Genomic DNA, 21,721 nt, shown 5'->3' on the forward strand with positions numbered 1-21,721 from the left:
AATGCTCTCTTCTGGTGCATCTGAAGACAGCTACAGTGTACTCATATACATAAAATAAATAAACTTTAAAAAAGAAAAAAAAAAAAGAAATACAACATAAAGATGAGTAAGTAGGGAGATGGGATCTGAGAGAAGCTGGGTGTGGGAAATAAATATAATAAAAAGATATTTTAAACTTCTAAAGAATATATAAAAACATTTTTAATTGTTATTAAAAAAGGATTATAAGATATTTTTAAAATTATTTAAAATGACAATAGTGGTGGTAGTGGTGGTGGCCACCAGGCCAATCCTATCTTAGTAACTAATAAAAAATGATAATAATTTATTAAAATTCTCTAGGGTTAATGAGTAGAATCTAAATTTGAATATAAATAAGAGAGACAGAATGGAGGAGATCAGATAGACCAATTACACCTATCTCACATATCAGAATAAATTAGAAAGTATACATTAAAACCGATTTGTGAAATGGATCTAATTCAAGTGTAAGATTTTGGTATTTTAAAGGATGTATTTACTAAACTTAAATGTCATATTGCAAATCTGTCATTCTAAAGTATCAGAAACTACACTAGAAAATACAGGAAAAGTTTCTCAAACTCCAATGAAATTACTGCATGCCATCATACTTCAATAGCATAGTTACGTCCTCAAGAAAGCAAGCCTTTCAAAAGTACCGAGGTCACTAAGTTGCATTGGTGCTGCTTGTTCCTGCTTTAAAAAAACAAGACTCTGCTTGTTTCTAGCCCTATCATAGCCATTTTTTTTAAGAATATCAAATTAGCCAAGAAGGTCCATACAACTTGAAAACAAAACAGTGTTAGCCCTGTTCTTTACTTTCTAGTCACATTATTTAATCATTATGAATTTCCAAGTAACATAGAGGAAAGGTATAAAAAAATGAGGGCACAGACTGAAAAGCCTGACACTGGGAGTCACTTAGATTAAATGAGTAACTTTAAGTCATAAGAAAGAAGCCATCCTCTTCCACTGTCTAGGCTATTATATAACTGCTCTCCAACAAGGAAGTTCGCACTTCCTTTCACTAACCTTTCACTACCAATTTCAAACAGCATCCAGTCAACCTGAGAGTGGAAATAATCTGAACACACCCTTGCTCTCCAATCCCACCCTGCATGCTACAAACCAGAATATCTAGCAAGCAACTGACTCACGTTTTCTAAAGCTTCCTGAACTGTGTTTGGGCTTGTGTGTCTTTGTTAATAATGGCCCTTTTTCCATCCAAGTCCCCCTGCCTATTTGCCAACTCTGAGCTTCCTATCTGTCAAAGCATGGCTCAAGTTTCCTTCTACCCAGCTAGAGAACACTCACAAACTACAAACCTGACTACACTTTCTTCCCTTGAATTCTGACAAAGCCACATGCACATCTCATCATACACTCCATAAAAACTAAAATAACCTCTTTTTAAAAATATTTCTTCCTTCTGACAGATTTTGAGTGCCACCAAACCAAGAGCTAATTTTCACCATTAAATTTTATATTTATATTTTTATATGAATTGAGCATATACCTACTTTTGATAATTATTTTTCATTGCTTAAAATTATAAAGCAAAACAGACTTGTGCCTCTAACTGCCTCCATCCCCTCTTCTCTAGAACCGACACTAATACTACACTCTACACTATACTAGCCTGATACCAGCAGCATCTTCCTGGGTCACTTTCCACACTTTCTGTTGAGGTAGGGAGCCCAACTTATACCACCAACCCCACCTGCCTCCACATGGAACAGTCCTTGCTTCCCTAGATGGGAAACCTACACTCCTCTCCAACTGCAGTCCAGCCACCTCAACTACTCCCCCCACCCCCATCCCAGTCTAGACCCATACACTTTGCACCAGGACCTAGCCTAGTGAAGCTTCCCTCCATGCAACCTCAATTCTCAGCATAGCAGGGGTTGTACACCCAGCACTCAAGCCTAGTTTGACTAGCCACACCCACACCACTCCAACCTCCAAGCTTAGAGCAGGAAGCAACTGCTAGTGCAGGTTCCTGTGTCCTCTCAACTTCACACTATCACATCCAATTTTCAGGCCCAATCCGACTCACATAACCTGTACTCTGGCCCCACTCTATAACACATCCATATCAGACACAAAACCAACAGAAAAAAAAAGTCCACATGTAAAATCACCAGAAAAAGACAAATAATATGAAAGAAGACAGTATCACCCACCTCCCCCCTAAAAAAATCCATAAATCCTATATCTGTATCTCCAGTGATAATTGCTGAGATGAACCACACAACTCAGAATTTAATATGTATTCATAAACTTAATCAAACAGTTTGAAACTTACATAAAGAAACAATGAACTAAGAATGAACTTACAGAAAACAAATGCCTGAGTAATGAAGTGATGGAGACAACTGAGGATTAGAAAACAGAATTCAATGAAGAGATAATGACATTGAAGAGAACTCATGATGAAATGAAAGAAGAATAACTCAACATTCCAGTTAGAAAACTCCTAGAAATAACAGGAGTGCTTCACCCATGATATCTCCACAATATAACTGCTTAAATAAGACCTGAACAAGGACACTACCAACAGATATAAAATCTCAGAAGGGGGAAATTCCACAGGGCCCCAACCCTAAACAAAGTACTACAAGCAACCAAGAAACACTGAGAGAAGGAGAAATAATCTTCACCAGAGATAAGGACTCTCATTCATTAACCTATGCAAATCAAAATCATACATACAAGTAACACAAGAAAGTGAGTAAGCTCTGTGTGTGTGTGTGTGTGTGTGTGTGTGTGTGTGTGTGTGTGTAAACAATAACAGAAGGAGAAATAATCTTCACCAGAGATAAGGACTCTCATTCATTAACCTATGCAAATCAAAATCATACATACAAGTAACACAAGAAAGTGAGTAAGCTCTGTGTGTGTGTGTGTGTGTGTGTGTGTGTGTGTGTGTGTGTGTGTAAACAATAACAAAGACAAAGAGGCCATCAACTTGAAAGGCAGCTGGATGAAAGGGGAGTGATATGGGCAAGGGGAAGGTTGGAGGGAGGAAAGGGAGGGAGAAGAATGATGTAGTTATATTTCAGCTTCAAAATCTGTAACAAATGAGTACCCCAAATTCTCATTAGCAACTAGCTATATTGATGAATATTATACATAGGCAACAAAATTTTTGAACTGGTCAACAAAACTGCTTTCAAACCATTCCCCAGACTTAGCCTACACTGCTCAGTATCACAGGCAGTTAACTAGCACCCTTGACCATGACAAAGATGTGCCCAGTGGAGAGGCAGCACTACAAGATAACTAGAAGCCATTATTTCTCCTCCTCTTTCCCAGGTTCCTGTGGCATCCTTGGTTGACACTGTCTCTTCCTTAACTCCAGTTCCCTTCAGACTATTCAGCATCTGATGCACTAGCTTCTACCACACAACCCACTGTGATGGTTAGATTTCAATGTCAAACTAGAATCACCTAGAAAGATAATTTGAATGAGGAATTTTCTAGATCAGTTAGGCTTGTGGGAGTGCCTACAGGATGTGGTCTTGTTAACACACCCAGCCTACTGCAGGTGGCATATTCCATCCACTGCATCCTGGACTGTATAAGAGTAAAGAAATCTAGCTGAGCATCACATAAGAAATCAGGCAGAGTGAGTGTATTCATTTCTCTACTCTTGACTGTGGTGTGATCTTTGATGCTTTAGCACAGCAACAAAAATGAAACTAGAACACCAACGTGCTTGTTTCTCCCAAGAACCTCGTCTTCTGTACTTGGACAATGCTACCTGATCTCATGCTGCTCCAGACCTAATGAGTGTGTGGCCACTTCTTTCTATGGCAAATATCTCAGCAGCTCATAGACCCTTGGTTTAGTTCCAGACCAATTCCATTACCAATGAAATTAGTTCTTGGATTAACTTTCCTCTGTTGAATAACCTCTTAAGGTTACTATTTTCTAGAAAAATGAATTATCAGCTGGGCATAGTGCCCCAAGCCTGTAAGGTAGGCACTTGGAAAGCTAAGAAGGGAGGAGAGCCACAAGTATAAGGCCAGTCTGCATTACATAGTAAGTACCAGGCAAACCAAAGCTACATAGAATCCTAGCTCTGGAAAACAAATAGCAAACAATAAAGAATGTATTGACTATATTTCAGCATAGTAAAGTATTAAGAACTTTCAAGTGAAGACAGCTTATTATACAAAAACATTATTCTGAGCACAGATACAGAGAAAACCATCCCTTAAATTCTTAAAAGTATAAGTAGAAAAAAAATTTAACATTTTATTCATAGCAAATTATTTCTCATTGGGATGAAGTCTTTACTCAGCTGCAATATTTGCCTGAAATAAATCAATCACGTACAATAAAAATGTCACTTTTTTGAGACTTACTTAGTAGAGGGGAAAATTGGAAAGATTATGGGATTTGGAGTCACTGCAGGCCAAGACATCTGTTCAGAGGAAAGAACTGTTAAGGACCTCCTGTCACTGACTTATCATTCAAATCCATAAAACTGAGGACTTTTTTTAAAACTCGGTAAAGATAAATCAAACTAGACTATTCAGTTAAGCTATATGTTTATCCAAACATACTTCAACACATTTGCTTAAGATTATAAAATAGCGAAGTAAAAAAGAATCACCTCAAACATATGTAATACAAGCATAACCTGTAAGTGGTTCAAAGTTAACAACAGATTATTACATAAAAGACTCCGAAATTATTTTTTCATTAATTATTACCGAATTTAAAAAAAAACCCTAGTAGAAGACTGATAAAATAATTCAAACTGTAGTTCAGGAAACAGGGCCGCTCCACAGTAGAAAGAACATCCTTTTTTTTTTTTTTCTTTTTCTTTTTCTTTTTTCTTTTTTTTTTTTTTTTTTTTTTTTTTTTTTTTTTTTTTTTTTTTTTTTTTTTTTTGTAAATAGCATTACTTAATTGCCGAATGCATGGTCTTGATCTCATCAAAACAGTATTTTAAAATCCCATAAATGTACAAATTAAGATTAAAGATCAATTTAAGATTATAGACACTGAAAGAATAAGAAATGTAAAAGAACAGGAACCTGACATTATTTAGAAGTATCTGCTGAGCACAAAACTCTAGGCATTTCTATAACCCACTATCTCAGTTACACTTTTATGCGATATTTTAATGAAAATGTACACAAGTTTCCCGAGATGCCTCACCAACCAACAGAAGCAGAATTTCCGCTGAGTATTGTCTGGATCTAGGCTATCACCCTACTAACAACCCTCCTTTCTTTTCTCTAGAACCAGGTGCCCTGTGCGAGATCTCAGAGCTAAAGTAAAAATAAAACTGTTTTACTTACAGAAACAACTTGAGTCCCTAATCTTTCAAGAATCTTTAATAACAAGCTTCAAATAGCTAACATAAGTAATTCTAGTTCCAATCACAGCTTTACTGAGTCTATGTTCAGGTTCTGTAAGTAAACAGGCTGTAAGGTTCCTAAGTGATTCCCAACATATACATGTCTTACTGACAAACCGTCAAAACTGAGAGCAGGATCTCCAAACCCAGCACCCCACCTACTTCTCGTGTGGCTTATTCACCATGTGCTGATAGACTAGCCTTGCTGGCTCTTCCTAGTCAACCAGTCTTTTAATGGGCTTGTATCTGAAAACAAGGTGAAATGCTTATTGTCTACTAGCCTCCATCAAAATCTTGACATTTGCTTTCTAGGAGATACATGGGTACTCGTATTTTCCATACCACTCCTTTTCTAACAACAACAAATACAAAAAATAATCCCTCTTTAAGGAATAAATGGTATATCACAGTAATGTACACATTACATAGTAAAACAGAAATCCCATAATAACCACATTTGTATTGGCTGTACATAATACACTTGCTATTTCCTCCTTTTTTAATGCCAGTAGCATGCCACAGGCTGATCTCAGAAACACCAGGCTACAATTAGAAGAATATGATTCTAGGTCTAACCCTACTAAGGAAATACTGATATAACTTGAATACTTTTCCTTCTTCCTCTCTAAAGTGGGGTAGATAAAAGACAAGGAGAGCAAGAAAGGAAAAGCTCTTCTCTGGCGTCCCAGAAGAGTTAGTTCATCAGCTCTCCCAACACAAAGACCTATAATTAATCACTTTAACCATTTTAATTGTATATGCATAATGTTAGACCAACAGCACCACCATTTTCAGACTTTCAGTATCTCAAACAAACTGTACCAACTAAATAATTTCCAATGTTTAATTAGGCTATTTTGTAGTCATTTAGAAATGAAGTGAAGATAGAATAATGAACTCATATAGACACAAGAAAAGGCTCAACAAATTATGAAAATCTGCAATGTCTAATCACAAAACTTCCTGTTTTTTCATCCATACAGACTAAAACATGGAAACTACAGATGCTTTCCCTCTAATCACAAAGGCATGATTACAACAGTATCCACAGTAATTGGTAGATTGTCATCTGGCCATCTTCCGATGCTGCTTTTTTTTTAATGAGGCAGGGTTTCACTGTGTAGTCCTGAGTGGCCTGGAACTCCTAATGTAGACCACACACACACACACACACATATAAGAAAAGATGTGCTGTCCTGAAATTCTTCAGTAATTAAATACTGCAATGACTTCTAAAACTGACTAAACTGATTTTATAATGGATTATTGCTCAACACACAAAGTACTACAATGTTTCATATAAAAGTTTTATACAGATTTGTCTAAGATCACCTGTATTATAAAAAGATAATGCAGTGGCAGTATTAAAAAGAGATAAGAGTGACAGTGTTTCTGCCAGTGATGAGAAAATACTGTTTTTCCACTAAAGTTCCAGTATATTACTTAGTATGTGTCAAAAATAGGATGTTTTCTCAGCAGTATACCATAACAAAATGACATAGGAATACTTCTAAATGCCATTATTCTACATAACCAGTCAAGACTAATTAGAAAGGTCTATTTCTGACATAGTATAATTTTAATAGGTTTTGTTTGACCTAAATATGTTAATAGTATTACAGAATGTGACAATATAACTTCCCCCTCCCCCAAAACAAATAGTATTGATTTTACAAAAGAATTAAACTAAAACTATAAAGTGATGATGAAAAAAATCCTACAAGCAATAATAATTTCTCAAGTTTCAGACCACACAGCATACCATACTACTATCCTACTGATCTATCCATAAGGAAAGAACTGCCTAAACAGACAGTAAAGCCCCACTATTCACACTGACACAGAGAAAGACACACAGAGAGAAGTCAGGGAAGGTGACATATTAATTTGCAGTAAAACATATACTATTCAACTTAAAATATAGTCCTTTATTTATGGGTTGCCCTTCCTACTTTTTCAGTGGTCAAGTACGTTAGTGACCAGTGGTTAGTTTTTATTGCCCCTACTAGCCAAATAGAGAGCCAGGAATTTGATTAAGTTCTAAACCTAAATATTAAGAAAACAAGTATAAAACGACAAATACAAAGAAATTTTATCAAAACTAGGCATTGGGATAGAAGAATAGGAAAAAGCCTACCGTATGAAATATGCATGAAGGTGAAGCGAGGGCAGACAAAGGTGGGCCAGGAAAGGCCTTCCAAGTCAAAGCAAAGAAGACACCGTTTACATTTAGCAGTGAAGAGATTGGGACAGCCAAACGTGTGAACAAGTGCAAGCAGAATACGACTTTACAGGTGTGTCTTACCCAGCTCACTCAGGAAGAGCAGAAGCACCAAGGCACAGGGTATTAAAAAGGGGACAAGTTTTTAATTCTTAAAATGAAAATAAAGTGCCTAAACAGCAACACTACAAAAATTCATCCCTTTACTTCTAATAATTAATAATAATAATAATAATAATAATAATAAAGGAAGTTATACAAGATAATTAAGATTTGCAAGGATTCATAAGTCAGCCAATCAGAATCCCAAATTAGTATTTGCTATGTCAATCAGGAATGTGATTTATCCATCCAGTTTCTGTTTGCTTAAAAGTTGTAACAATAAAGTGAGTTAAGCTGTGTAATGTGTTTCAGGATATAAAGAAACAAGGTAAAGTAATAACTAAAATTAAGATTATAAAACTTATGGGACTAGAAGTAGCTGCTATTAGACTTCCATAAAGACTTTCATAAAGCTCTTTAGAACTTAACTACTTAGTCTGTAAAGGGCTCTACGTTCAATTCCTTGTACCGTAGAAGTAAAAGGACAACCATTTTTATGTATGTAAACCAGAAGTAGTAGATGGAATACTTTAAACTCTTTCATTTACATTATAAAAATTACATGAAGGAAAAAAAAACAAATCCAGGTAGGACACCCTTTGTGTGGCTCTCAACTGTTTAAAAAATATGCTTCAAATACCAAGAACACACTGCCCAACTGAGGCTACACTTGGGAGATAATCAGACACGGCGATGATTTTGCCAATCGAAGAAACTTTCAACCAGCATTACATATGAACCCAAGATTCCGAGCCTATGCCTTAATAAAAACTCAATGAACTGGGAAGCGAGTCTTTTAAGAAGTACGCCAAGCCATTTTAACAAATAAATAAATAAATAAACAAAAATGTGATGCAGGCATCACACAACATACAGAGCACACAATTTGCACTTCTTTTCCTTCTCCTGGAATCCAGCGTTGGTTCACTCTACTCCCCCTAAGCAAACTTTATTAGTGCACCCTGACCCTGAACTTTCCTAGCAGGCCACCTCTTCATCCCAAGGGGCATGTGTGTGTGTGTGTGTGTGTGTGTGTGTGTCCGTTCTTCACAGACACATAACTTCATTTCTATACACAGAAGATATTCCCATCTTTTGTATTGAACAAGGTCTTGTCCATCACCACATGAGAAATGCAGAATAACAAGTTGTATCCGTTATCACATCTACTGAATTCGTATCACATTTTTAACAGGAACCCACCCCCCAGGGACTCAGGTTTGATCAATGCTCTCTATCCCGCTGCAGCTGCCCTTTCCATTCTATTTCCGGACACCGAGGAAGTCCTGGAACAGAACTGAACCAAAGACACATAACGTAAAAGTGAGTTTCTTTTCCACTGTATCCCAAGAGTTCTTGTCCAATAGTGCATCCTGTGCCACAGCACACTAATAAGAGGTGGTTTGTGGACTACGCTGTGATGGACTACACGTACAAAAGCCCTAATATTTCAGCACAATCCATCTCAGGCAGTTTAGCATGTAACCTGCATAGTAAAGTTTCAGGATTCAGTCCAGTTCAGAATTGAGAAAATGGGGACTCTGCAGAAAAGTGATGGGGGTGAGCGTGGTGGGGCGGGGAGGGTGGAGGTTGAAGGGCTATAAAAGATGTAACCTTCAAAAGCTGTTACCATTCTCAAGCGCTGAATTGGTTAGTAAGTCGTCCTGAAACTATTAGTAACGAGGAGTGACCAAACTCTAGGTCGCTTATCTGCACAGAATGTATTGGAAGAACAGTACATCTCCAGCAAAACAGAGGGGGCAGGGGGAACTCTCCCGGTCGTTCTCCTCGGTTCCTGCCAGGCCTCGAACTGACAGATGCCGGCGTGACAAACTTAAGTAGCACTAAGGCAAATGAAGGCAGGAAGGCAGGAGAGGGTTTCTCTCCTCCGAGGCTGCTCAGCTCGGGGCTCCAGCCGCCTGACTTCCGGCCTGGGAAGGAAACGTGCAGCCCAGGGCTGCAAGAAACAGGGAGCCGGCCAAAGAGGAAGTAGAGCTGGCTGAGCAGCCCGGCTCTACCCGGTAGCTGCTTCCCGAGCTCGTCCGGGATCCCCGGAGGAGCGAGGACGGGACGGGGACTGGGACGAGCGGGCTGAGAGAGGCTGCCTCGCCCGTGTGCGCGCTCGCCCTTCCGCCCGCCGGCCCGCAGCGGACCGAGCCCCAGCCCGCCTCCCTTCCCAGCCCGCGCGCAAGCCGCGGCCGGCGGCTCGGGCCTTCCCTGGCGGCGGGACGGGGCCCAGCGAGGCTGAGGGGAGGCCGGGGAGGGAGCGACGGCTGTGCAGCTGCCCGGGGAGGCTGACGGGGGAGGCGAGGCGCTTTTTCACCGTTAGCATCGTTATGTTATTTTTTTTACCTGTAGCGCAGCAGGGCTCCCCAGCTCCTATTCCCTGAATCCTCCTCCCCTCCTTTCTCTCTCTCTGTCTCTCTGTCTCTCTCCTCTCTTTATCTCGCTCTCTCTCTCACTCTCTCTCCCCGTCAGTCTGCCGGGCTCTCGTGGAACACGCCGGGCCTGGCCCGACCAGCAAGAGAATGGGGCGGGAGGTGGCGGCGGTGACCAGCGGCCACGTGACCACGCTCCCTCCGTAACGGCGTCCGCCTCCTGCTGCGCGCCCTCCCGGCGCTCCACCTCTAGTAACCCCGCGCGCCCGGGGACCCGTGCGCAGGCGCGCGCCCGGGCCTGGGACGAGCCAGCGGGTGAGCCACGGGTGACCGGCGCTCAGGGAGCCTGGTGTCTTGGGGGTAGGTCGGGGTGAAGAGGGAAAAGGGGACGCCCGAGACCAATGGAGCTGCCTGGGCCATGCCGATGCGCATGCGCGCGGGGCCTCCCTACCGTGGGAGCCGGCCCTCGGCGGCAACCCGAGGTCCCCTACTTGCCACCAGCTTCCTAGGGTGGGACTGGCAGCGAGGAGATAAGTCAGGCCTGGGAACGTCCTAAGAATCTAGCACTCCTGCCTCGGATCGCATAATTTCCTTGTCTCCTGAAAATGGCCTTCCCTTTATCCTTGGTCTACAGCTGTACAGACTGATGACAGACGACAGACAGGTCGTGCCACCCAATTCTGTAGGGACTCACTACCTCTTTGTGAAGACCTTTGTATGAATCCAGAGAGGTGCTGTTTTTCTAGCAACCCCACACCTGTAAAAACACACAGGTTTTATCTTCTCAGACCTGGAATCTAGTCTAATGACTAGTCATTAGATAGTTAATCTAATGAATGACAATTTTGGCAAATGACTAGACCCTGGTTTTACCGCCCTATGCCCCTGCTTAATCCTGATTTAAAGTTGCATTTAACCTCCAGCAGTGGGAGGCTGGTATTTTCTTCTTCAATAAGAAAGTGGTAAATAGCTCATCTGAGTTGGAGAGAGAGAGAGAGAGACCTTTTATTAATCTGTCTTTACAAATAGCTCAAAAAAAAATTGGTTGCTATGTTCAGAATATGGAAACCAAAACAGAGGTCAGAAAGTTAGCTAGCTTCCAAGGAAGGCATACCACACTTAACACGATGATTCCCTTTTTTCTAATGCCCTTCTCGCTGTAGCAGAAATTGAACAGGTTGAATGGAGTAAGCTATTAAAAGTTCTGGCTAAACTCATGATTACATTAGTCTCATGAACAGAATCCTAAGAAATAGGAGGATGCATCATGCTGTATTTGGATATTGATCTCCCAACTAGCAATACAGCAGTCAGCCATATGACTGGTATTCTACAGTGTATAATGGACTTTCTTCTCCAGCACCAAACTATCTCACCGCAGACCCTCATCTCCTTCCTGAAGTACTGACCATGCTGGTGTTACTGGGACTGTAGAGGTCCTTCAGTGTGGTCACCAAATGACAGGAGAAATCTCTATCCCCTCTTGGGACCCTTAGTCTTATAAATAACATAATTTAAGAAGGGACCGAAGGGCAATTTCATTAGAGATGAAAAGAACATCTCTGAAGACTATAAAGCTCAGCTGCTTCTCAGAGATGGATAAAGGGAGACAGAAAGCAGCCATACCATTTGTGGTGATTAAATAAAAATGGCCCCTGTAGGCTCATGTGTTCGAATGGTTAGTCACCAGAGAGTAGAGTAGAAGGATTCGAAGGTGTGGCCTTGTCAAAGGAAGTGAGCTTTTGAGGCTTCAAAAGCTCATAGTGGGCCCAGTCTCTCAGCCTACAGATCAGGAGTAGTTTTCGGCTGCTTCTCCAGCACCATGTCTACCTGCATGTCTCCATGTTCCCCACCATGATGATAATGGACTAAACTGACACTGTAAGCAAGCTGCCGATTAATATTTTCTTTTCAAAGAATTGACGTGGCCATGGTGTCTCCTAAGACACCATTGAAGCTGGCACAGAGGGTAGCTACACGGCCAACCACCAACTGCATGGTATGGAAGGAGACTTTACAAAAAGAAAGAAAGAAAACCCAGAGTGTTAAGAAAAGCAAGATTAGGAAGAGACAGAAAAAAATTCTAAAAGTAGTCTGACTAAACTAGCTACACGGCTGCAGCCTATACAGGGGATTGGGATTCTAGGTAGGAAAAAGGACAGGATTTCATGGAAAAGATAATTAGCCCCACCCATCTCTCTAACTTAAGGTGAGTCCACCCTGCTACAGGCAGCCTTCTGGCCAAGCGAAGGGCCCAATCCAGCTAGAGCATTAGGTCTCCAGGCCTGAGAGTTAGTTCACTGTCTTGATGGGGACTTAAATGCTAGGAAGAGTCAGCTAGGTACCCTGCTTGCCTGGTATATTATGTGACCAAAAATGCAAGAAGATATGAGAAACAGCCCAGTCATTTCCCACAACCTGCGTCCTGGTTGTTCCAAGATGGGCAGGCCCACCTGACCCCACTAAATGCAACTCCACTATCCTTTAGATCACAACAGTAACTTAACAAAGGAACCAGTTCTCTCCAACTTGTTCTTTTTCCCCTCAGAAACAGTCTGTCTATAAGAGCTCAGTCTATAGAGCACTAGGTCAAGCTGGAGAATAACCCCTTAGGTTCAATCTCCCAATGTTTTGTTTTGTTTTAAAAAAAAAAAAAAAAAAAAAAAAAAAAAAAAACCTTAGAAAAACAAACTGAACTGATGAATTCCATAGGATTCACTTATGCTACTTGTAATACATTTCAAGAGTTACAGCCACCCAGCATTGTTATAAATGTGGCAATATCTAAATGAACTCTTTGTCTTGGGTGACACAACTTGAAGCACAAGGGCCAGCCCTTGACTATAACTGACTTTTTTTTGTGTGAGTGTGTGTGTGTGTGTGTGTGTGTGTGTGTGTGGTGGTGGTTTTAGGTTTTTTGAGACAGGGTTTCTCTGTGTAGTGCTGGCTGTCTTGGAACTCACTCTGTAGACCACTCTGGCCTCAAACTCACAGAGATCTGCATGCCTCTCCGAATCAGAGTGTTGAGATTAAAGTTATGTGCCACCCACCACCTGCTGTCTAAGTCTTTGTCTTTATGAACATACAACTTCATCCACCTAAGGCGGCCTAACATGGTAATAAGATGTAAGTCCTGTGGTATGGCCTGGTCGACTGGGAAGTGAGAGGATTGTGGTTTTCTCTTTTTCAATCCTTTATCGTTGTTGCTGTTTTTACAATAAAACTCTGGTGCATTCAGTTTCCTCCCTCGTGGTTTTCTTCCTCCTCTGAGGAGCTGAGGCGAAAAGCCCTCATCTCATCCTCTGCCCCACCCTCACACTGCAGCTACAGGACGAAGGTTTGGCTTTAGGGACATCTTAACTCTCATTCTAGTCATAGCAAATAAAATTGACATTATTTTTCAGAATGCCTACCAAGAAAATGAAAATAAAGATGCTGAAACCAGAAATCAATTTGTATGTAGTGTCTGCATACCTATGCGTGATAGACTTCTGGCTCCTCCTCTCTTCCAAATCTATTTTTCTCATCTTCCATTGGAATTGAGTTTCAGCTGGGAACACAGCCATCCATCTGGAGGCTACATTTTCTATTCCCCCTTGTGGCTGGGTGTGGCCATGTGACTCCATTTTCATCCAGGGAATGCTAGAGGGAGCAATGTGTTCATTTTCTATATTACTTGCTTTACAAAAAAATAAAAATGTCCACCCTACAATGTTTCTCCCATTCTATTCCTGCTGTGCCCTTGGTTCCAGAAATACAGACATAGTGACCTAGCTCCCAGGATGAACAGCCTAGCAGAACCACTAGACATAGTTGCTGGGTCTCTGGATTGCTTCATGAAAGCCTATCTATCCAACATTGACTCTCTGCGCTGACTTGTATTAGAGAGATAAGTGCATGACTTATTTAAGCCACTAAATTTTAAAGCATCATTAAAACCAAATACAATATATAAGGCATTATATTTTGGTAAATAAGTTGCTAGGTGCAGAATCTTAAAAATGTAAAACTGTCTAGATTTTCTTTTATAGCATAAAAAATGCATTTTCTCAAAGAAGAAATGATATTGAGTTTATAGATACCTAATGTTAAATGTTACAGTTAAATACTCCAAAGTATTTTACATCGTCATAAGCAACACAGTTCAAAATGTCAGCTCCTGTCTTTGTTGAAATGTTTTCCCCATTCTGTTTTGAATGGCTGCCTAAAAAGTCTCACATTCTGTGGGCTTTTCAAAGACAAACAATGTATCTTATTTATTTATCTCCAGAGTTTTAGCACTTTAAGAAATTTCTTGTATTTGATAGAGTTGGTTAGTTAGTTGGTTGGTTGGTTGGTTGGTTTTTGATATGGCCAAGGCTGGACTCAAACAATCCTTCCGCTAGGTAATCTATGTTGTTAAGATCAATAAATGACTGAAAGTGAATAAATGTGTATCACATCACAGAAACTATCAACTTGCTACTTGATTAAACAGAGTATTATATGATGAAAAGTACCAGACTAACACAAATTTAACAACTGAAAACAGCGTACATTTCTAAATCCACGACCTCTGTAGGTCAACAGTACATGGTATAACTAGGTTCTTTGCTTCCAGGTGTCTCTGCAGGTTTGTAATTAAGTTGTTAACTGGGGTTGCTATCTATCTGTGTTTGGAGGTGGCAAAAGTGAGTCACTTGACAGTTTTACACTCAGGAGCCTCAATCTCTAACTGACTGTGAACTAGAGGCTGCTCACAGATCTTGCCATTTGAACCTTACCACACAGAAGCTTGTTGCATTAAAACGGCACAGAAAGACAAAGAGAGACAGGGGTGGGGGGGGGGGAGAGGAGGAGGGAGAGAGAGAGAGAGACCACCAGAAATGACAAAGGACATTGAATATAATCATGGAAATGAAATTCTGCTCACCATTACATGTTCTTGGTTGGAAAAGCATGACTAAGAAGAATATTATATGGTCATGTATTGTCAAGACACCAGAAAATTAGAAGCTGTCCTCAAATCTGTCTGCCAGTGATACAAACACATGTGCATAAGGTGTGAATGTATAGAATATTAACATAAAGAATCTTCAATAGATCATGGAATGATTGAAGTAGTTCAATACTTTTAATATGGCATAAAAGGATGAAAATATTGTCAGAGTCCTTTCCATAGGAATAGAAAGGCTCCAACACATTAACCCCAGTAGTTGGGCCTCAGTACTATTGGCAGTTTATTCAGCTAGTGTCTATGAGGAAATCATTTTCAAAAGGTAGCTGAAATATTAATACTGAAGGCAGTAGTATTTTTGGTACCCTTGGAAATGTATAGCATAGATGTCTTATTTGGTCTTTGGCACATTCAGTCGATTCTACCCATTTGAATGACCAGATAAAAACCCTCCACAGACACAAAGGAAGACAGATGCTTAGAAACCAATGATGTGAACCTACTGCCCCAAGAATGATGTATAACCATCAACCCCAGTATCTCAATGGAAGACGAACACTTACTTATTTTCTTCTCTTGGGACCTATAGGTTGGATTGGCTGGGCCAAAATTGGCTCCACTGGACTTTAGACTTTTGATTGAGCTCAGGTCTGCTCTGCATGTCTTCCTTTTGTTTCCCACATACATTCTGGGAGGAGCAACTTGCTTCAGTCACTTTTCTATGTCTGTGATTAATCACCATGATCAAGGCAATTTATAGAAGGAAAAGCTTATTTTGATTTTTTACTTCCAGTGGATTAAAGTCCATGAAGACAGAGGGAAGGCATGGTGGCAAGAACAGCTGAGAGCTTCCATCTCACATGGCAAGCAGGAAGCAAATCAAACTTACTGGGGATGGCAGTAGCTTTTTAAAACCTCCATCTCTCCTCCAACAGACTACACTTGTTAGTCCTTCCCAAACAGCCACCAGACTGGAGACCAAGTATCCAAATGGTGCAGATTTACAGGGCACATCTCATTCAAACCTCTACACAGCCACATGCAGCATATTTGTATTCTACTCATGGCAGACAACAGGCGTACAGAGGACAAAGAGAGTCTGTGTTTCTTAAGGCTTTGTCTCACAATTCACACTATCATTTCTGCTTACATTCTACTGGCTTAAGTAAGGCATCCCACAAAAGCCAAGTTAATATGTTTTAGGAATATAGTCTGCTTAATCTACTTGGGGGTAATATGAAGTTCTATGATAGAAGATGTAATGAATAATTCCACTACAGGGGCGATCTGAAGACTCAGGAATATAAGGTGATATAAGGCAAGTGACATGTAGCCAACAACAAAGGCTGGTCAAAGAGCTTATAATGTATGAGAAGCTTTAAAAAAAAATAAGGCATAATATCATGAAACTATCTCCACAGGCCATGCACTGAAGCAGCATTGTGCTACTTTTATGTGTAATTCTCTATAAAATACAAAATCTACTTTATAGTACCATAATAAAGGTAAAGATTTTACAAGCACAGGGGTCTTAAAAATTATGGCTCCCATGGCAAATATAACATAGCCTTTTGTGCCCATATACTGTAAAGACAGAAGTCCTAACTACAAGCAGAAAGGAGAAATCATGCATATTCAGGCACAAGGATACAAAAAGAGTTATGAGTCTAGTTAGAAAATTACATGGGGAATATTATGGACAAAGCCTCAAGTAGTATACAACATCATACAGTGAGTATCTTAACAGGTGACTTTATAAAGTCGTTTTCTTTCCTTTAAAAATGCTACAATGTCATAATCCAAATAAAATGAAATAGGTTTTATTTTCTATGTTTTTGTTCGAAATTTCAGCAGTACACTTGATGATTCTTCTTTGGGGTCTATTTTCTCATAAGAAAGTTGACTTCGTGAACCTGGCAAACTGATATTATTTTCTGTTGACTTTTTAACACACAAAATCCTATAGTTACCTGTTTTTGTTTTTTGTTTTACTTAATAAGGATTTTCTGAATAGTTAAGATGGATTAATATGAAATAATTCACAGCTTGCCATTAATCTGGCTATTTTAAAGACATTAGATACTATGCGATAGTTAATTTGAATTTAGTTTGCACACTTAAATACCAGAAGTTGTAATACTATTCTATCAGAAATACTTAAAGAACATAATGCTATTCCTTCCAAATTCTGTAGCGTCATAATGTGTCACATGTGTAGCCAACTCCCCCTGATATCAAATTATCAATTCATTTATGTATGCCTTAAGACATGAACAGATGCATTTTTGAAAAACTGGAGTAGAGCTAAATTTCATATATCAGAATATTCTCTCATTTAACTTTCATATCTTATGCTAAAACATTTGAAGGTATAGTCCTACAGCAAAAGCCTTTAGGGGTGTGTCTACTCTTGAGATTCACGAAGAGACTGTCTAGACATATCTGATAGGCAACCTTATGATTTCCTGCAAAAAAAAAATGCCCACAAATATACAGAAAAGAAGAAAACCTGGCATATGGCACTGTAGACTCAAAATGAAAGAAGACAAGTCGTTGAGGAGTCTGTGGAATTTCAACTAACTGCTTCTTTGATCATGATAGACTGAAACCCTTACTGAACTATTGTCCGTGCATTCCTCACCCTGAGAAACAACAAAAAAGAAGATGGAAAAAAAACAAGAACAAATAAAACAACACATCAAACCCAGGAAAAGCCTGGAGTGTCCTCATAGGCCTCCTGTAACTACAATGCACATATATTTTGCTGATAGCAATTAAATGTGAACAAAGCCAATGAAAGCTAAACTTCTGTCCTTATTGAACTTAATCAGATGGATGTTTATTTAACTCTCTGGGCATGCAGAGGTAATTTCTCACACACACCATGTCAGAAAGAAAGGTGCTTAGTCAGAAAACTCAGTGTGGGTAAGAGGAGAAAATTGTGACATCAGACCAATAGCGATAGCTATATATCCATAAACAGGCCTCAAAACATTGACATTTGTTTACTTGTTAATTTATTTTATGTGTATTTATTTTTATGTGTATACATGCACATTACCTCATTCATGGTAAACGCCTGCTTTACCACTGAGCTACACACTCAGCCCCTGGTAGGCATATACTAGTGGCTTAGGCCAACAGTTCTCAGAGCTGCCTTGGTTTTGGAAGGAATATTGTAGGAGAAATTAGTAAAATCACCAGCCTGGGGTTTCTACCCCATCTTTGGTTTTGAGTTCTCAGATGAAAGACACACTCACAGCCTTTATATTTACAATAAGCTTAAGCAACGTAATAGCTGTGGTAGTTTCCATGTTGTTAGAATCTATTTTGTATCAATAACCCTGAATTATTACTTACTATTTTTTTATGTTTCACCAGGGCTGCTCTTAATTCCAATTGGCTAGTCCACAGGGCCATGTTTATCTGTTTGTTTGTTTGTTTGTTTGTGTTTGTTTTTTTAATTAGATATTTTCTTTATTTACATTTCAAATGTTATCCCCTTTCCTAGTTTCCCCTCTGAAAATCCCCTACCCTCTCTCCCCTCCCCCTGCTCCCCAACCTACCCTTTCCCATTCCTGGCCCAGGCATTTCCCTATACTGGGGCATAGAACCTTCACAGGACCAAGGGCCTCTCCTCCCATTGATGTCCAACTTGGCCATCCTCAGCTACATTTGCAGTTAGAGCCATGAGTCTCTCAGTGTGTTTTCTTTGATTGGTGGTTTAGTGCCAGGGAGCTCTGGGGGTACTGGGTAGTTCATATTGTTGTTCCTCCTAGGAGGCTGCAAACCCCTTCAGCTCCTTGGGTACTTTCTCTAGCTCCTTCATTGGGGACCCTGTGATCCATCTAATGGATGACTGTGAGTATCCACTTCTGTATTAGTCAGGTACTGGCAGAGCCTCTCAGGAGATAACTATATCAGTCTCCTATCAAGCAAGCTCTTGTTGGCATCTGCAATAGTGTCTGGGTTTGGTGGTTGTTTGTGGAATGGATCCCCAGGTGGGGCAGTTTCCGGATGGTCATGCCTTCAGTCTCTGCTACAAACTTTGTCTCTATAACTCCTTCCATGGGTATTTTGTTCCCCCTTCTAAGAGAGATCAAAGTGTCCACACTTTGGTCTTCCTTCTTCTTGAGTTTCATGTGTTTTGCAAATTGTATCTTGGGTATTTTGAGCTTCTGGGATAATATTCACTTATCATGTGTGTTCTTTTATGAATGGATTACCTCACTTAGGATGATATCCTCCAGATCCATCCATTTGTCTAAGAATTTCATGAATTCATTGTTTTTTATAGCTGAGTAGTACTGCATTGTGTAAATGGACCACATTTTCTGTATCCATTCCACTGTTGAGGGATATCTGGGTTCTTTCCAGCTTCTTGTTATTATAAATGAGAATGCTATGAACATAGTGGAACATGTGTCCTTATTACAAGTTGGAGCATCTTCTGGGTATATGCCTAGGAGTGGTATTGCTGGATCTTCTGATAAAACTATGTCCAATTTTCTGAGGAACTGACAAACTGATTTCCAGAGTGGTTGTACCAGCTTGCAGTCCCACCAGCAATGGAGGAGTGTCCCTCTTTCTCCAAATCCTCACTAGCATCTGCTGTCACCTGAGTTTTTGATCTTAGCCACTCTGATTGGTGTGAGTTGGAATCTCAGGACTGTTTTGATTTGCATTTCCCTGATGACTAAGGATGTTGAACATTTCTTTAGGTGCTTCTCAGCCATTCGGTGATCCTCAGTTGAGAATTCTTTGTTTAGCTCTGTACCCCGTTTTTTCTTTGCAATTTTTTTATTAGGTAATTTCTTCATTTACATTTTAAATGCTATCCTGAAATTCCCCTATACCCTCCCCCCGCCCTGCTCCCCTACCCACCCATTCCCACTTCTTGGCCCTGGCATTCCCCTCTACTGAGGCATATAAAGTTTGCAAGACCAAGGGGCCTCTCTTCCCAATGATGGCCTACTAGGCCATCTTCTGCTACATATGCAGCTAAAGACACGAGCTCTGGGGGTACTGATCAGTTCATATTGTTGTTCCACCTATAGGGTTGCAGACCCCTTCAGCTCCTGAGTACTTTCTCTAGCTCCTCCATTGGGGGCCCTGTTCCATCCAATAGCTGACTGTGAGCATCCACTTCTGTGTTTGCCAGGCACTGGCATAACCTCACAAGAGACAGCTATATCAGGGTCCTTTCAGCAAAATCTTGCTGGCATATGCAATAGTGTCTGTGTTTGGAGGCTGATTATGTGTACCCCATTTTTAATAGTATTATTTGATTGTCTGTAGTCCAACTTTTTGAGTTCTTTATATATATTGGATATTAGCCCCCTGTTGGATTTTGGATTGGTAAAGATATTTTTCCAATCTGTTGGTGGCCTTTTGTCTTATTGACAGTGTCCTTTGCCTTATAGAAGCTTTGCAATTTTATGAGGTCCCATTTGTTGATTCTTGATCTTACAGCACAAACCATTGCTGTTCTGTTCAGGAATTTTTCCCCTGTAGGGCCATGTTTTTATGGTTCAGCTAATCTATGTTGGCTTCTCTTTGCTCCTCTTGTATGTTCTTCTTCTCCTCCTCTTCTCCAACCTGAAGCTCACAAAACCTAAACCCCATCTGTCTCTTCTGCCCAGCTATTGGCTGTTGGCATCTTTATTTACCAATCAAAATTAACTGGGGGCAGGATCACTTAGTTAGCGTCTATGTGCTCTCCTCTCTGAGCCAACCAGTTTGGGGAGACCAAATTACCAACAGATTACAAGCAGTATTTCACACACTCCAGCAGTTTGTGGATGATATAGAATTTAGGGTGGATCAACTCAGAACCCTGAATCTGGTCCTTGGTGGTAGCTGGGCTGGTTAGCCTGCCAGCTGTCCTGCATCTGTACCACCAAGGTCAGCTCTCCAACAAAGTTCTGGGTAGCCTACCCAATGCAGCAGAAGCTGGAAGGGACAGGGTCAGTCCTTGCTCTCCTGCCCTTGGGGCCAGCACACCCACACTCATACCTACACCCACACCACCAAAGCCAGCTCCACTGTGCTACCCAGTTGAGGCACAGCACAGGGCCTACTCTCCTAAGTGCTGCAGCTAATAAGGGACAGGATCAGCTCTCTCACTCTCCTGACCATGGAGCTGGCTATCCAGACTACATATGATAAAATTCTGTCTATGAATATGAAGGTGCTTGTGTGTGTGTGTGTGTGTGTGTGTGTGTGTTGCATGCACACATGTACATTCTGTGTCCTACTTCATTTAGCATAGTGTCCTGCAGGTTAATCTATGATTGTCATGGGTCAAAATGTATTTCCTTAAGGTTCCATGTACATAGCTACTAATTTTCATTTCATTTAGTCATATGTAGCTGGGCACTTACATTCCTTCCATATTTTAGCTATCCTAAATTGAGTGTTATGGCAGGCCTGTGACCCAACTATTTGAGAAGCTGAAGCTCAAGGCCTTCCTGTGATAGAGAGAATTCAAGACCAGCCTAGATAACTTAGTGAGGTCTCCCCCCCCCCCATCTAAAGTAAAATGTAAAAAGTAAAATCGGGATATAGCTCAGTTGTAGAGTAGCTGCTTAGAATGTGCAGGACCTTAGGTTTAATGTTTAATTTGTAGTAACACACACACACACACACACACACAGAGAGAGAGAGAGAGAGAGAGAGAGAGAGAGAGA

General features: G+C 40.4%; 1 protein-coding gene across 3 annotated transcripts in view; it reads right to left on the bottom strand.

Annotated features, from left to right (window-relative positions):
• Tbc1d5 (TBC1 domain family member 5) overlaps nucleotides 1-10,423 on the bottom strand; it is a 463,147-nt gene extending 452,724 nt beyond the window's left edge. The window contains exon 1 of one of the 3 annotated variants that reach the window (XM_021186156.2): nucleotides 10,071-10,423. The gene's annotated coding sequence lies outside the window, so the exon portion shown is untranslated. The remainder of the gene's footprint in view (nucleotides 1-10,070) is intronic. The other 2 variants (XM_021186155.2, XM_029471255.1) reach the window with 2 other exon arrangements.
• Nucleotides 10,424-21,721: the final 11,298 nt, after the last annotated feature.

The sequence above is a fragment of the Mus caroli genome, chromosome 17, assembly GCF_900094665.2.
Source record: "Mus caroli chromosome 17, CAROLI_EIJ_v1.1, whole genome shotgun sequence".
Taxonomy (NCBI): domain Eukaryota; kingdom Metazoa; phylum Chordata; class Mammalia; order Rodentia; family Muridae; genus Mus; species Mus caroli.